We start from the raw sequence: 18,247 nt of genomic DNA on the forward strand, positions 1-18,247 counted from the left end.
GTCCTCTGTTGAGGGAGTTAGCAGGGGTTATTGCAGGGCCTTTGGCATGGCTTTACAAGCACTTGTGGTGCTTGGGCCAGGCGCCAGGTGATTGGAAGATAGCCAACATGGTCCCCATCTTTAAAAAGGAAGGAGGGAGGACCCGGTCAGCTCTAGGCCCATGAGTCTTACCTCAATCCTAGGGAAACTCTTTGAGAAGATCATCGTGGAGCACATCTGTGATGAGCCGGCTTCAGGGATGATGCTCAAGGGCAACCAGCGTGGTTTCATTAGGGGGAGGTCATGTCAGACCAAACTGACTGCCTTTGGGCAGGGGGCTGGGCTCGATGATCTCCCGAGGTCCCTTCCAGCCCTAATGTCTGTGAAATCTATGAAATCTATGATTGGTCCTACATTAAGTGATGAGTTTACTGTGAGAGATTAACCCTTATATCTATACTAGTTTGCATACAGACTTAAAGAAGGATGTCTTGCATTTGAAAGTTTATCTGACTCTATCCCACTGTGCTGTTTGTCCAATAAAAGGTATCACCCAAATAAATACTTGCCTGTCACATAATTCCTGTACCATCATGACTACAACATCATTATAATACTACATATATTGTTATCTTATTTTTTTATACAGGGGACAATGGCATTAAGTCATATTATGGCATCTGTGGTAAAGCCAGCAACTGAACTCCTATCTACTGACCAGTGTCTTATGGCAAAGCCAACCCACTTTGCATTCTTAGACTAAGGGGAGAAAGAAAAGGTAATTTCATGGCTTTGTACTGAAAGTGGTCAGAAGGTTCCTTTTCAAACAAGTGGCAATTCAGAAAGCTTTTTGCAAGAAGCCAGGCTGAGTTCTTTCTCTGACTCGTTTTGTATAACACTTACAAGTGATCAAATGTTGATCATTTGACATCTGGACATGATCAGTTTGGCTTTATAGTGGGAATCTGAACACAGATGTAAAAAACTGATATAATTTCTGAGAAATAAGAGTGGAAAGAACAGGTTGTTCTGGTCTACAATAGGTACTCGGAAAGGTATATAGAAAGAACCTATTTCTCACCTTGGCACTCATGGGCAGAGACCAGACAGAAACTTAGTTCTTCATTTACCTTGCAGTGGTGGCCCAAGCCCAACCCTAAATCTCCCAAAAGGCATATATCTATGGCATAATCACCTGTACAACAGCGTCAGAAATTGCATCGGGGATGAGGATGGACCTACAATTTATCCTTTAAAAAACTGTAACATTCACCATGCTTGCTCATGCTCCCAAGGCTTTTATGTTTATCTGTAACAGAACTCTCTAGGTGGGAGTTATTGCTTCTCAGCCTTTTATAGGCTAAGATAATGTGAAGTCCCTGTTCTTATCAACTGTAATAGCTCAGAGTGCCTCCCAGCTGGGGCTGTGTGTTATAGCCACAAGTTAGCCAAAAGTACCATATTAGCTGGTGCGTTTTTCAGATATTAATGACATCAGAGAAATATAGGACCCACTACCAATTTTTAATGAGATCTGTTGTCAGAACTCTGAATTACATAAATATTAAATTTCTATATACAAGATCAGGTACTGCAGGGCTTCTGAAAGAAAGGGTGTAATAATTATATGGAACTAAAAATTGTCAGACTTCTGATCATCTGAACTGAATCTGAATCATCTGATCCACACAGCATTTTTCAATACAGGATCCCCAAGGTTCAAAAACATGTCATGCTGTATGGAAGATTCATAAACTACAGTTGTAATTACTCTGACCCAAGCCATGGGTTGTCCCAAAGCTTCAAGTTTTTTTGTGGATAACAAGTTAAAGTACAAAGGCTAAAAGAATTATTACATTCTGGATTTTTAAAGGGTTTTTTTTCTTTGTATCTTAATTTCTAAACCATTATCTTTGTATTTGTGATGTTTTTTCCATTTTAGTGCTGTCTGGCTGCAATTTGAACATTATCTGAGATAAGAGTGAAAGGTTTTTCTTGTGATAGTTCTATGAAGCCAAACAGTGACTCATTCTGTCTGTATATCAAAGACTGGAATAGATCAAAGAAACAAAGACTGGGAAATATTTTACTCTCTTTGCTCTTGACTTGGAGACGTTGATGTATGTCTCTCATCTTGAGGAAATGTCCCATTCTTCCACCCATATACATAACACATTGGTGTTGTCACCTCATTGTGACTGATGATAATAATGCTTAAAATCACTTTCAAACACAGTCATGGCTAAATATGACTGTAACTACACACATTTTATGGCTTTGCAGGTGCAGAATCTATAGCATGGTTTTGTCTCTATATTTTGTCTACTCCAAACTGAATTATGCCAACATATACCTTAGGCAGGCATGATGGGAAACTAATGTCAAGCAGAGTTTTGTCAGTTGAACTATATTTGCCAACCATTTTAAGACACTAAAGTTACAAACATTATTTTCCTCCTTTGGTGGGTGTGGATTTTTTTACTTTTCATTTTACCTTCCATATTTCAGACATCTTCTTTAAACTTTATAAGATGATGCAAATATTTGAGCTTTTAAAAAGTCCTATTTTTCTTCCTTGAGTAAGTGCAGACTCTCTTCTCTTCTACTGAGCCCAGATTCTCTTCTTCCTTTGATACCTATAATCAGAAGAATGAGGATAAATTGGAAGTAGCATAGCCCTCTTCTCTTTCACTCACCTCTTTTCTTCTTTTCCTCACATCCCCAAATGTCAGCAAATATTTGTGAAGGCATTTATACAAATCCTCCTGCTGTGAAATGTGTCTCTGGAAGGACAACTTGTTTGAAGTAAGTGGTCATTTCTGGACATGGCCCCTACTTACTTTTAAAGGTGGCAGGCATCTGGGGCTACACTTAATTTCAGGAGGAAAATGGAACCAAAATAAAGATTTGGCTACAGAGAACATTTTTTATAAGTATTTAGGAAGTTTAGAAAAGTGGACCCACTGGACTATGAGACCATTACAACTATCCCCTGTGAGAAGTGGTAAACCTTATATGTATAAAGTTATATATATAGTATCAGAAAGGGGACAAAATTCCCTAACCTTTCAACCCACAATCAAACTCTTGACAAAGCCAAGACAAGGAGCATATAAAACTTTCAAGATGCATATGCTCCAGAAATTTATAATCTATACACAAGGCCCTACTCATATAATTGTCTTCAAATGACTTCTTATAATAAATAATAAGCAAATACAGGAGAAAATAAAAAAGCTTGAGACAAAAGGGTAGTAAAAATATATTAACAATTTGGTACCAAAGCTGGACTGTGACAGTTATATGGTTATTTTGGGAGGGACATTCTTATCAAATACAAGGAAACTAAATTATCTCTTGATTCAAACTTAGCACATCTCCTCCCCATTAAAAACACCCACAGAACTGAATAGAGAATGATGACCTTTTTCTATATGAAAAACAACCTATAGAAATCCATAGCAGGCATATGATTCTATAGGCTGATTCAAGACTCCTGTTCTAAGGATTAATATTCTCTATTAAATTCAACGGGATCTCATAAGGGTGCTCAACTTGAGCACATCTAATGTTTGGCACCTCTCCAGGGATAGCTATAATAATGCTATTTAATTGCTTATGAATTTTACTGATTTAATTCCCAATTACATTCTATAGGAATTTTCCATAAAAAAAGAAACTTGAAGAATTTGATGCATCAGCTGAATAAAGTATTAATAAAGATGCTTTTTTGCCATCCTTTTGATAGCAGATAATAAAACGGCACAGCCTGTATATGATAAATATTCTGTTGATAGTCTAGTAAAGTATTTATGGTGGTACATTCCCTAGGGTATTAATTGTGGGTACTGTTTGTTTTATGTAAAGCATTTAAATGTAAATTACAGGCATTAGATTGCTCTTTTTCTATTTTTCTACTGTTAAAAAGCAACCATATAGAGAATACAATTATGATGGTAATCACTGCTATATCTTTTTTTCCAGTGTGCAGCCTTTCTCTATTTAATATTTCTGAATTCTTTTTTTATGATGTTTCTCTTTGTTTCTATGCCTGCATGATATGGAGTTATCTGTTTTCTCTGGTACAAATCTGTATGTATCTGTCATTTTCTATTGTTTGGAAAAGCTCAAAAATCATAAATAAGTTAAAAAATAAATAGAAAGATTGATCTCCTTCTCCCAGGAGGTCTGGCAAGTATACATGAAATCTGAAAACAGTCAAACGAACTCTTGTCTGTCAGTAGCGTTTCATTTTCTGCAGAGCACTTTCAAAAACAAAACAGTTAAGAGCCAGTAGCACATTTCCTAGCTACAACGATGTATAGGCCATTTTATATTTTAGTAAGCAGCAAGCATATTGCCATTTGTGTGTGTGTCATATTATTCTACTATGTGAGAAGACCAAATGCTGATTAAGAATTGCGGAAAGCACACAAGAGACATCTATGCTGGCTCTAATCTAGTACCATTGGTGCTTTCTGGGCAACCTATAATAAGCTGGGGTTTGTGTTTGAACTAAATAAAAATAACTATCTATGTAATTTGTAAAACTGAGGAAGGAGGAGTTGAGCAGATCCTGTGTTCTCAGTAAGCAAAATGGCCATTATCACCTCAGCTTCTTTTTTAATCTCCCCTCCTCCTGCCTGAGTAAGAAATTGAATCAGCAAATGAATTCTTAAGGAAAACCTGTGAGGATAATGGAAATATCAATATAAAATCAATACACCAACTTAAAAGAAAAAATGTTTCCAGACTAGACCTAAAGCCCCAGACCAATGACAAAATTACTTATTGGGCCTTATCCTGATACAAAAATCAATCTTTAGCTAGTGTGAAGAGTTACTTACCATTTCATTTTTCATAAATGCTTTTCCTTTTAAATCCAGGTAGCTTTAAATTCTCTGGTGGTTCTTTGATCATTTGCTGCATAAATGTGGCAAATGCAATTTTTATAAAGCAAATGACAGAGTCAAATTTATGTGTTTTATAGGTGGTGATTGTAAAATTGATTTTTGTGCTTGCCTTTACGGGCTAAAATAAAGTTTTTTTAACTATGGAATACAGGCCAGACATATCGCCTACAAACAAGAAATCATGAAATAAATTAAAAATATGAAAAAAACCCAATTCTTCTAGAAATAGAAACATCTTTTGGGCAGGTGGGAAAACAAAAACCACAATGTAACAACATAAAACAACTCAGTTTAAAGGTGAACAAGAAAGCTTTAAAATGTGCAATGATAGTAATGGCTCATTGTTCAAGAAACAGTTTCTTTTCATTCTATCTAAGGTGCAGATCAGGTGAATAAGAACAAACTGTGGCTAGGCAGGAATGCGGTGAGGTTAGGAATAGTTTCTTTTTCCCCAGCAAATCTAACGAAATGTAAATCCAGATTCATTCTGTTAATATCAATGGCCATTCTGGGTTGTTAAATCTCCACAGGGCAAGTTACAGGGACCATGAAGGAGTGGGGAAACATAACTTGCTGCTTGGCATAGGGCCAAATAGTTGTACAGAAGCTGGTTTCTCTACATAAATTTTATGAAGCTTCCTTTCTGATCTGTTTCATTATATTCTGATGGAATATAATGCTTAAATTTGGAGGGCCCCCACTGTAACAATACCTACTTTGCTCCTCCATTACAATAGGAAATTTACTACTGGAAATTCACAGTGTTTGGAGTAATTCTAGCTGGCTGTTGCAGGGTACTGTTGGTGCCTGCCAGTTTAAGGGCTGAGCCAATCAGCCAGCAGGTGCTTGATTGCAGCAGTCATTTTAGATCTCTGGCCTCCTATATAAACAGAGCAGTTCACTGCTGGCAGGCCAGGCAGTACACAATATTTTGGAGGTAAGGGTATCAGCTGTAGGGGATGGTTTGGAGGCTCCTGGACCTGGGCATGACCTAAAACTGCACCCTGCTGGAAGTGGGTAGCCTGGTGGGGCTCCCAGTGGCACAGGAGCCCCCAGGAAATGCCAGTCCAGTCACCACCACAGTGAAAGGCGGGTAGGGGTGCCTTAACCCCAGCCCTCACTTTTGGGTGGGTCATGTGACGTTAGAGGTAGTTGGGGTGAGGCATGGCTGTGGCCACCTGAGCCCACTGGGGAGAGAAGCTCTGTGGCCCCAGTAAGGGGGTGCTGTGGAGCCCCAGTGAGGGGAGGCCAAAGGATGTCTTTGGATGCCTGAGGCCACAGTTTGAGCCAGAGGCTGAGTAAGGAGCCCAATATGTCTGAGTATATAGAGTTGCCCTAGAAGGAGCCAGGGCAAGCTTAGACCTGGTTGGTTAATTGGCTGGCCACTACCCCAGTGAAGGTCACAGGGAAGGCCCAAAAGATGGCCACACAAGGTATGAGATAGCCTAAAGCCTATGGCATAAGGGGCCCACTGCAAGAGGGAGCAAAGCAGTACAAATCTTTGACATGTGAAAGAGACCCTGTGTGAGAGGGTGGTGTGAGAGGCCCTAGTGAGAGAAGGGCAGTATGAATGTGTGTGCCTGAGGCCTGACAATGAGGCCTAAGTTTGTCTCAATTGTAGGCCGGGAGACTTGTGTCCTCTGCGAGGCTTGGCTGTGGTGTAGAGGAGGAACCAAGCTGCAGATAATGCCCCCTGGCATCGGGGCAAAAATGGGCAGCCTCCCACCTTAATTAACAACTTCATTAATTAACAACAAGGTGTGGCAGGAAAGACAGGTGGGTGGCATGCCCAAAGGCAAGTGGGAAACTAGCACTGTGGCTAGTCAGGGAGTCCCACTTTGCCAGACTGGCCCAGAGGAATTTTTATCTATAAATCATGTCTTCCGTATTTGTGAATATGTGATAGAACAGTATATTGTTACCAAGCAAGGCTCCCTGAAGAACGGACTGTACAATCCTGCATTTCCTATGTCCATAAGGACACAGTCAGTTTACATAGTCAAGCCATTTGGAGAAATGGCCTGTAAAGACTGGGCATGAAAGACTTGAGTATACACTTTCTAAGTGTATACTTAAACTGCATGGAGCAAGGTTGATTTCATAATACTGCAATAATTCTGCACAAAGGGTATTCCTGTACTTTATAATTTCTGGATTCTTTTTTTACATGAGTTTTCCCTCAAATCCCTGCTACAAAGGAACTTATGGTATTAACAGCAACTTTTCCACATCACACTCCTGTGCTTCAAAGGGGTTGACCCAAGTTTTCTGATCTTGGCATTTAATAATCTTTTTTGTAACTTTGTGTTGTATTCACCAAAAGTATGCACTGGCAACAGATGGGAGATGGAGAGGCAGCTTTTAGTTCATCAAAAGTGACATTATTAATAGTAACAGCATAGAACTGGACACTCTGTACTGAGACAATTTTACAAGTCATTCTATGAGCTAATTATTCTTGTGCATTGCCTGCAGATGTAGGGATCCTTTTAATAGCAGAATACCTTGAAAGCATAATTTATGTGAAACAATTTGCAGTGAACCTTTACATAGTCAAAAGCTCTTTGCCACAACATGTGAGATTTTAATATACAAAACTGGGCTGGTGTGAATTTCCATATTTTGGATACACTTTGATCAGTTCACATTAAGCCAAAATGTCCTGTCTAGCATTAGATCGTCACAGATGAGAGAAATGTGTATAAAAACTTGTAGAAAAAGAAACAGATAGATGACATTATAATAGAACCACCTATTCTAGCATCAAAACAAGAGTGAAACTTCAATATAGAATCAGCTCAGTAACTCTTGCGATGAATCAAACACGTTTCATGCAGCATACAAAGAAAATACCACTGTCTTTAAGAGAACATTTTTGTCACTCAGGCATTTAATTAGAACTTCAAAAATAGATTAATTGTAATTGAAAATGTAATAAAATATAGTTTGGGAATTTTTTTCTAGGGGAATTTAAATTAGCATAGTTAATGAAATCACTTTACTTTTTTGCTTTGTCAGTAAACTAAATCCTTTCCACAGCTCTCCATTTGAAAAACAAATAATTTGCTGAAGTAAATGATCTGCATTTTCACCCAGGGACTACAAAAGCTATTAAGGCAAATTCCAGTGAACTACAGCAGTGCTTCAAAGTGAACTTTTAACACCTTATAAATGCTATTTTCTTTGGAAAAAATGGTGCCTTTTTTCCTAAATGCTAGAAAGATCTTAACTGTGAAAGCTTCAGTCAGTGATTTCATGAATTGTTTTAACTTCTTGGCACTTTATGCAGAATAGCTTAAAGACAGGACACTTAGGAAGTTTTCAAGTAATACTGAAATCAAATGTGAGCCTGAAATGACTTGAAGTCATTTCATATTGTAATAACAGAAAATACTTGAATCTGGTAGACTGGGCATAATTCACTTAATCACCTCTGAAATCTTGAATACAGCTGAAAAAGAGGGGTCCATCTATGTGTGGGCAAAGTAGGCGTTTACTGTTTCTGTGCACTTATGGACAATACCATTTCCTTTATAGGTTGCTATCATATTACCCTTATCATTACTAGTACTTCCTGGGTTTGCTTTGCTTTTTCTGTGGTAAAATCAGGTATAATGTACCAATAGCATGGATGGAAAATAGACAATTAAAAATAATTATGCAGGAAAATGTATTTAAAGGGGCTAATTAAAATGCTTTCTTTTAAAATATTTTTTGATAGAAAAATGGAATTTTGACTAGAAAAAACTTTGTGGAAAGTTTCTTTCTTCAGAAAGTGTTGCCTTCTCCAAAAAAAAAAAAAAGTAAACATCTGAGAACTGAAATGTAATTCAGTCCCTAGTTTAAAATTTAGACCAGCTTCCTTCTTCCCTCATTTTTCTGAATTTGGCAGACTTTCCAGCCTAATCACTTTCACCATAATCATGATTCACTTAGCTAGGGACTCACATGATATAATGTGTCAGCTTTACAAGAGGAGAACATGTGAATCAGAGATGTAGTCAATCCAGCTAGCCCAGCTATTAGAACAGAGCATGTGATGAGACACTTGACTACAACTGTAGTGTGGCACTGGAGTTGCATTTCCAAATTGAAATTTTGAGTTTTATGCCAGGGATTCTCAGCCAAATATTTCAGTCTCTATTTTTTCAACAAGACAACATTCTCTTTTTTAGAAAATTGAATGTATTTGATAAATTTTTGTAATGTGAAAACTCATATTCAAATTACCTTTTTAATTGAATCCTTTAAAGTATGCATTTTCATAGTTGTAAGCAACTGAATAACTAAATAGAATTATGAAATTGTAAATTCCCAACATTTGAACACTTAGCTGCGCTGGGTTATTTTAAATGTGACAGTCGTGTGGTATTTCTTTTTTTATAAGTTGTGCTGTTAGACTTAACAGGGGGTTCCTCTCTTCTGATACACATCTCATGAACAACTGTTACTCCTACACTTCTCATTATATTCACCCTTAGAGGTACTCTCTGCTTCAGAAGGAGTTGGAAAGAAATGGGAAAGATGGGGTCTTTGAGTCTAGGGACAGATGTAACACACAAACCAGTTTCTGATCAGTTAAATCAGTTTAAACCTGTAAGAATAGGTATTCAGTGCATATAAACCAGTTGGGAAATGGCTGAAACAGGTTTAAGATAAACCTGGTTGAATGTAATATCAGACCTAACTGATTTGGGTCAAACCAGTTTATGCAATATCTGTCTCAGACCCCTTGTTCGTTTAAGTTTAAACTAGACTCCCCCAGCATCCCAGAATGCTCTCTGGGATGGGAAGGACTCTGTTCCACAGCAGGAATGGCCCCACCCCTCTGCTTCCTGGCTGGAGCTCCAGCAGAGATTGCAGGCATCTGCCTGGCTTCCCTGTGCTTCCCCCTCTCCTCCCCTCCCCACTCCCTGCTAAGCAGCAATTTCCCCAGTCCTCTCTGCCTTACACAGACATTAGGTAGCAGATCACATGCTGGTTACAGTGTATGCTGTGGCAGATGGAACAAAGAATCAATAGGTAACTGGTAATGTCCCTCTGTTCTTTTCTTTATGGGGTGATAAACACTGAGTTATCAATTCCCTGATGGACTGGTCAGAAGTGCGGGAAGGGGGAACACTTCCCTAATCAGAGAATCCTGCCCAGGCTTGGCCATGCCCCACTCAGCTCAGCACTATAGAAGGGAGGAAGGACTGCTTTAGTGCCTCCTGACTTCTAGTCTGAGCCACTGTAGGCATGTGCCTGTATTTCTAAGATGTCTGTACAGTTACAAACTGATTTAGCCTAGCCAGGTTAGACTCACCTGAGAAGATTGAATCAGATCAGGCTCAGTATTTTGAATGTCTGTCCCTAGCCTGATTGACAGCCTCTGCATCATCTTGAGCAGTAAGTTGGCCTCACTACAGGAAATAGATTGCATCAGCTAGTGCTGTTAGGGAGCACCGGGACACTGCTGAGAGCTTGGTACCACATTTTCCTTGAGCTGGTGTCTCAATGCCAAATTGTAAAGTCAAAATGAAGAGTGTAGTAACTATAGATTTGTACTAAACCTTGGATACTGATGAATCTTGGTTAAGTTATTTCCTAGCTAGAAATTATGTTCCCTTTTTTGACCCAGGAGATGCATAGTCCCACCAGGGGAAATGCCTTGCTGGACTTGGTCCTTGCTACAGGCGATGATCTGGTGAGGGGTCTGCAAGTACTCGACCACCTGGACAACAGTGATCAACACCTGCTGGAACTTACTATCCAGAACAGGGTGATGAAAGCAAGCAGCAAGGCAGAGGTCCTCGACTTCAGGAGGGCCGACTTCTGTAAGCCAAGTAGATTATTAGGAGAGGCATTCAGGTCTCGGAGCTTCAATGAGATGGGAGTCCAAGACGGGTGGTTGTTCCTCAAGGAGATGATCCTCTGAGCTCAAAGGGAGTCAGTTCCAATGTGCAGCAAGGGGGGTAGGGGTGCTAAGAAGTCCCCATGGCTCGGGAAAGGCATCCAGGTATGCCCGAGGGCAAAAAAGGAGATGTACAAGCAGTGGAAGCAAGGTGCTATCACCAAGGAGGACTACACTTCTGTTGCTCAGGACTGCAGGGAGGCTGTTTGGAAGGCCAAGGCAGAGATGGAGCTAGGGCTAGTGACCAGAATTGAGGATAATAAAAAGTCCTTTTTTTTTTCTTTTTTCCCCCCCAAGTGCATAGGAAATAAGAAGGAAGCACTGGGTAATATGGGACCCCCGATGGGATAGTCTTGGAGATCTGGTGATTGCAGCAAACAAAAAGCTGACCTCTTTAATGAATTCTTTGCCTCCATATTCCTGAACAGGGACCAGGACATCTCCCCCACTAGAATTGAGGACAGACCTGGGGGAGGCACCACCATGCCTAGGTTCAGGGATGACCTGGTTAGGGAACTTTTGGAGGGACTGGACATCTTTAAATCAGTAGATCCATATGCTCTTCCCCCAAGGGTGCTCGGGGAATTAGTGGGGGTCATAGCAGGGCCCTTGGCACGGCTCTATGAGTGCTTGTGGGGCACTGGCCAGGTACCAGAGGATTGGAAAAGGGTCAATGTGGTCCCCACTTACAAGAAGGGGAGAAAGGAGGACACTGGCAATTATAGGCCAGTCAGTCTTACCTTAGCCCTTGGGAAGACCTTTGAGGAAAATTTATCAAGGAGCACATCTGCAAAGGCCCACCATGGGAGATAATGCTCAGGGGCAACCAACCTGTGTTCATTGGGAGCAGGTCCTGGCTGACTAACCTGGTTTCTTTTTATGATCAGGTCATAAGGTCCCTGGACAAGGGTGTTGGGGTGGATGTCATTTTCCTGGACTTTAAGAAGGCCTTTGACACAGTTTTCCACCACACTTGTAGGCCTTACGAAAAGAGGCTAAAGAGCCTGAACCTATTCAGCCTCCACAAAAGAAGGCTGAGAGGGGATCTGGTGGCCACTTACAAACTCACCGGGGGAACCAGCAAGAATTGGGGGAGGCTTTGTTTCCTTGGGCACCACGCAGGCTTACCACGGCCACAAATTGTTAGAAGGTTCAGGCTGGACATCAGAAGCATTGCTTTACAGCTAGGGCTTCCAGGCTCTGGAATGGGCGCCCAAGTGAGGTGGTAATCTTTCCTACCTTGGCGGTCTTCAAGGGGGGGCTGGACAGGTACTTGGATGGGGTGTTATGACCCCAGCACCCATTCCTGCCCAGGGCAGGACCCTAAGCCCTATGATTCTATGACCCCAGCAGCTAATCAAAATTCAGGATTTGTCAGTTTTTCTAAATGGGAAAAGAAACTAATGATGAAGACAAATTTCATTAAAGTAATCTTGTTTATTTATAAATGTTGTGCAAAGTTCTGTTTCCCTGAGTGGCGGTGGGAATCAAACAAAGGATACAGCTTTCTTGCTCAGACAACTTAACCCAAAAGACCTCTGTCCAGTTCTCTCAGAGTCGCAGCCTGTGTTTGTGCAGAGACTGTCTAGAGTTTTCTTCTGTATTCCATATGGATTGTTTACACCAGGGGTACCAAGTTTACCTTATGCCTCTAGCTAGATCTGGACTGTAGAGCTCCTCATACGCCAGATCCCTGGGGGTGGAGGCTGTGACAGCAGCAGGGGAAGCATCAGCAGTGGTTGCAAGACAAATAGGATGTAGACAGAAGTGACAAGTTTTGCCTAATTTGGCCACAGAAAGCAGTTTGTAGCTGTGACCAAGCTCAAGTGCATTGCTGCAGAGAGCATAAAAAATGTCTGATAAGGTGAAAATCTAACCCCTCATTGCCTGTTTCAAAACATAATGTTTTCTGTAACTTCTGTCTGCAATGCCTATCAGCCTTGAGATATTTTCAGAATGGGAGGAGGGAAAGGGAGTGGAGGAAGTTCAGTCTGGGGTCTTTTCAGCCCCTGTTGGAGGGTAGGGCAGGTGTATTGGGACCCCCCCTGAGTTGGGGGTGGGGCTCCAATTCACCCACCCTACCCTCCACTGCCACTTGGGGAACCCCTAATATGAATTTCCTCTCCTCCCCTTCCCCCATTCCGATTCTGAAAACTTTACAGCCTTGCAAGGAGGAGGGGCCATTTCTAGGAGAAACCATCTGCAGGCTTCTAGCCGGAAGCTAGATTCCCCTATGCCCTGGTACCTACAGTAAACTTCTGTTTGCTCCAGGGGCTCATTGTAACTCTGAACATTTCCTTCAAAGCATTCTTAGTTATAGCATGGAGCTGCACTTCTGTCTTCAATCATAGGGCATGTCCAGATGAGTGCGCACATGCCTTTTGCAACAGGCACGTGCAGGAATGAAAAAATGTTCCCCATGCTGCAAGTTCACAAAGTGGGGAGAAAAATTAAACCATATCCAGGAGTCTAAAAAAACTGAAGTTTAAAAAAGTGGAGCAGGGCACGGTAACCAGAGACTGGGTCCTCCATGACGTGCTCTGGCTTCCAGAATGTCTCTATGGTTGGCCCCTTGTTCTGGTGCTGAAACATGCGGCCAGCCAAGCTGCATGCTTCAGCACCAGGGCTCCAGTGCCAGTGAGGTAAGGGGTTGGAGGAGGGGGGAGGGGAACATGAGGGGACCCCTGACGGCCCCACCCCTGACCCCTGACCCCTGCCCTGGCTGGCCCTGACCCCTGCCAGCCTCCTCAAGGCTCCTGGCTCCTGCCCTGGCTGGCCCAAGCCCCCCCATAGTTTAAAAAAAACCACACACACACACACAAAAAAAAGCCCTGGCACTTACCAGCAGTCTGGATGCTGACTGGGGCCCTGCCTGCACAGTGTGGAGCAGGGTGACAGCCCTAGCACAGGCCCTGCTGCCCTGCCCTGCTGTTCTATGCTGCCCTGGGGGGCTTTGCTAGGAGGATCTGGAGCCCCCCCACCCCTGCTTCTAAGGTAAGCAGAGGCATTTTTTTCCCTCATTTTTTCTGGGTTTTTTTTGGGGGGGGGGGGTTTAAGTGATGGTGCCTGGAGTTGTGGGGATAGCAAGTTGGGGGGTGAGGCAGACATCAGGGGGGCTGCAGCAGCTGGTGGGAGATGGGGATGGGGTGGGGCATGTGGGCCTTGTAGGGGGGATGGTAGCCCCTGCAGAGGCCATTTGGCCCCCTGTTGTGGGGCTTAATTCCCTGTATGGGGGCCATCACCCTTGTGGGAGAACAGAAAAATGTGTATTCATGAAACATGTATTTAGAGTTCACTTTATTATGATAAGAGACTTGCTTTAACACTGTAGGATATATATCAATAAAACACTGTCCAACTGATCTCTCTCTCTCTCTCTCTTGTTATAGTGGTCTTTTTGTTTTATTTGTGGAGAAACATGGATTTGGGGGTATTTTACAGAGTGACTTTGAGGGGTTTTTTATCAGGTATTTTTCAGTTTTTCAATAGAGAACACCAGAATTCCTGCTAGGGAGGCCAGTGGCAGGACCCTGCCTGCTCAGAGCTGTCACCTTGGACCTGCTGGCTGTGGCTGACCTCCTGGCCAAATGGGGCCAGGAGGACTTGCTTTGACAATTCAAAGCAGGCCACCAGACATCTTCTGGGTGATAGCTGTCAAGATGGCCAGGCAGGGGACACACATGGCAGTAGTGCTACACAGAGGGCATCCCTGCAACCACTGTCCACTGGCAGCTGGCCTGAGGGGCAGATACCTCTACTGGCCCTGCAGTCCCATCTGAGTTTGGCAGGTCACTGCCAGGCAGTAGCCCCCACTGCCAGATTGCTGCAGTGGGTAGAGGATGCAGGGAACTGTCAGGGCTGCTTCAGCAGTCCAGCTGGCACAAGGGGTAGTGTCCCCAGGTACCAATTGGCTGGGCCCCAGAAGCTCCTGAGGGCTAGTAGCCCTGAATTACTTTCCAGGGTGGCATTTTAAACTGCTGGAGTGATGACAGAGATTCTTATACTGCTGGGGACAGCACAGGTGCTGGCCCCAGACTCTAGCTCCCCCTGGCTGCAGATCTGAGGGCACATCCACACATGCAAGCACGTGCACTTGCAGCAGCTCAAATAGAAGCAGTGCAAATTTGAGCTGGGGCTTCTTGCTTCAGTGCTCATGTTCAGACATGCACTTTGTTGTGGAGCAAATTGTGCCACTTGGGGCAAAATAACCCTGCCTGGCTCCCCCTGGATCTTTCAGCCCTCCCTTCCCCCCGATGAACATGAGTCATCAGCAAAACTAATCACACTTTATCCTGCATCAGCAGATGCATGACAAATAGAACCAAAGAGGTGCTATTTCCCTTCTATGCAGCATTAGTCACATTGCAGTTGGAGTACTGCATCAGGTTCTGGGCACTGTACTTTAAGAAGGACGTGGATAACCTTGAGAGGGTACAGAAGGGGCCACTCATATGGTTAAGGGTTTACAGGTCACACCCTATGAGGAGAGACTAAGGGACCTGGACCTCTTCAGCCTCCACAAGAGAAAACCGAGACATGATCTTGTGGCCATCTACAAATTCATTAGTGGGGCACAGCAAGGAATGGGAGATGCTTTGTTCACCAGGGCACCTCTTGGGGTAACAAGGAGCAATGGTCAGAAACTGACAGAAAGCAGATTTAGGTTTAACATCAGGAAAAACTTCTTCATGGTAAGGGTGGCCAAAACTTGGAATGTGCTTCCTAGGAAGGTGGAGCTGTCCCCTCCCTTAGGGATCTTTTAAGAGAAGGTTGGGTAGGCATCTGGCTGGGGTCATCTGACCCCACTACTCTCTTTCCTGCCCAGGCAGGGGGTTGGACTCGATGATCTGTTGAGGTCCCTTTCAACCCTGCATCTATGACGTGGATCAGCTATGTCCTGACACAGCTGATCCACTTCATTGGGCAAAATGCATGTCACTTGTTGCCCTACAAGTTAACTGTGTGAGGCAACAGGCAACATGATCCCTGCTTACAGAAGCACACCCTTGGCAATCTCTGGGTCATGTCTCTTTAAAGCATAGAACCCAGCTTTCCCTACTTTCAGCATCCCAGGGATGTATCTCTGTGGCCACATCTACATGAGATGTCAACTAGAACTTGCACACACTGGGGGTTTCTAGGGCATGCCTGCCCAGAGTAGCTGGAGAGCAAGGGAAGTTCAAACTTGCCTATGCTCTCTGTCTATAAAGCGAATAGACATCCTTCATAATGAAGTGGCACAAAGCATTGCTACCTTTCATCCCAACTACAAATTGGAGCATTTGAGACATGACCAAGGGTATGGGCATCTATTTACTTTTGTTCTGTACTGCTACAAAAATTATAGCAACACAAAAATGGCATCTATTTTTAGCCTCTGACACTCAGCTCTCTAGTCAATCAAGATCCAGAGAATCTCTCTGCTCAAACAAATTAAGTCCTCCCTATTGATCCTTTCAATTAACCTGCAAGATTCAATAGTTTACAAAGCTTACTCCACCTATTGCAACTAGAATATGGAGAATGCATTAGAAGGGATCTATACATAGTAAAAAATATTTAACAAGAAGGTACTGTACCTCCAGGTAACCTAGGCAGAATTTGAACATAGAGGAGAAATATTTCTTCTTATAAAGGTTTTTTAATATTTTGAAATTTGTTTTTGGAATCAAAACACAACCTGAACATATTACAGTATTCTATAAAGACTAGAGGTACAGCAGTACATTGGTCCTATATCAGATTGGCACCAATATGAGGAAAATGGAGGTCATTGGCAATTGGTTTTTTGGTCTGATGTGGCTGACAATGTGGCCAATAAATGCTGTGTGTGTGCATGCAGCTGCAGTACAGCACAGATGCAGCCAGGAGCACACCTCACCAGCATGGACAGCAGCCAGGTCTGCCTGGTAAATCTGTTGTAGGGGAAGAGGGGGAAGCGTGGAGGGAAGATCAAGGCCCCTGATGTGAGGGAGGGGGTGGGACTGGGATCAGGGCACAGGATGGATCTGCAAGAATCTCAACTGGGGGGGTGGGGTGCAGGTAGAGAGCGGGCAGCTTCTGCCGTTACGTGCACACTGAGAATGCATGGGGTGTATGTGCCCCTGGATCTGCATGCAGGGTGGGGCAGGCTGCTGCTATGGGCTGGGGCCAGAGCTGCGCCAGGCTCTTCCCAGTGTGGGGCTGGGCTGCACTCAGGACAGGCAGTTGTGGTGCTGGGAGGTGAGGTACAGAGGGCTGCAGCCACTGCAAAATTCACTGTAACCTCCCTAACTTCCCTCCCGGTGCTTCCACTGCCCACCCTGAGTGCAGCCAAGCCCAGCTCCCCTGCCAGGAAGAGCCTGGTGTGGCCCTGGTCCCAGCCCATGGCAGCAGCCTGCCCTCATGCCACACACATATCCAGTAGAACACACCCCATGCCCTCCCAGGGTGTGCACAGTGGTGGGAGCCACCACCCCTGTGTCCCCTGGATGAGATGCAGCTCTGTCCCATGCACCACCCTGTCCCGCTCCCTCCTTCACTGTAGGGGCCTCAAGCTGCCCCCCTTCACACTGTTTTCTTCCCGCACCCCTTCCCCCACAACAGACTTACCAGCTAGATGCCACTCTACACACTGCAGAGCCACATATCTGAATCGGATCAGTATTGGCTGATATGGCTCATTAAAAATCAGCCATACGTATTGGCCCAAAATCTGTGTCAGTGCATCCCAATCCCACTAAACACTCTTTTAATGTGTATTTTGAATAAGAAAATTTTATTTCAAAAAAATCAAATTATTTTTATTTACAGTTCTATCAAGCGATGATACAGAATTTAAAAACAATGTATAGAGAAGATATTTGAAAACAAAAAAATCAAAAGGTTTTGTTTCTATACACGTTATTTCAATATTGCCTGGACTGATTTTTCTGCTAAATTAAATTTCATTGACATTGAGATGAGTTTGCACACCATTTCAAGTCAATTGGACTGCATTCTCTGATGGGAAATTTTCCCAAAGTTTTTCTGATCACCTGTAGTGAAGACCACCAACAACATGAATTTTCAAATCAAGAACATATAGTTCACTTCATTGCCAACAGAATCAGCAGCATTATTTTATTTTTAGGTCACATGCTTTTCCTCTTTTACTGCTTTTCTACTTATGTTCCTTCATATTTATAATCTGGTGCTCTGTCTTTGTTTTGTCTTTCCTCCTGCAACAATGCTGCTGATTGCTTATGACACATGACTAGATTTACCCCAAGGCATTGCTTCACTGGGTACGCTTTATGGAGTACAAAATCCAAATCCAATCTTTTTGAGCTACCAAGGTGTGGTCAAGTTATTATTTACAAGTTCTACTTTAATAGTTTGCCATTTTGAGAGTTGAAGTAAGGCACTTCTTGTCACTTCTCAGGTACATAGTATAACTGGTTACTGCATTTGCATTTAAATTATTTGCTGGTATAGTATGTGC

General features: G+C 43.0%; 1 long non-coding RNA gene across 1 annotated transcript in view; it reads right to left on the reverse strand.

Moving 5' to 3' along the window:
• Positions 1 to 17,404, reverse strand: part of LOC109316101 — an 18,680-nt gene extending 1,276 nt beyond the window's left edge. The window contains exons 1-3 of the long non-coding RNA XR_002102689.1: positions 17,391 to 17,404; positions 17,238 to 17,242; positions 9,803 to 9,808 (exon numbers count right to left, since the gene is read on the reverse strand). This is a non-coding gene — a long non-coding RNA (uncharacterized LOC109316101). The remainder of the gene's footprint in view (positions 1 to 9,802; positions 9,809 to 17,237; positions 17,243 to 17,390) is intronic.
• Between the last annotated feature and the right edge of the window lie 843 nt (positions 17,405 to 18,247).

Source organism: Crocodylus porosus, unplaced genomic scaffold (assembly GCF_001723895.1).
Source record: "Crocodylus porosus isolate Cpor-Errol unplaced genomic scaffold, CroPor_comp1, whole genome shotgun sequence".
NCBI classification, from domain to species: domain Eukaryota; kingdom Metazoa; phylum Chordata; order Crocodylia; family Crocodylidae; genus Crocodylus; species Crocodylus porosus.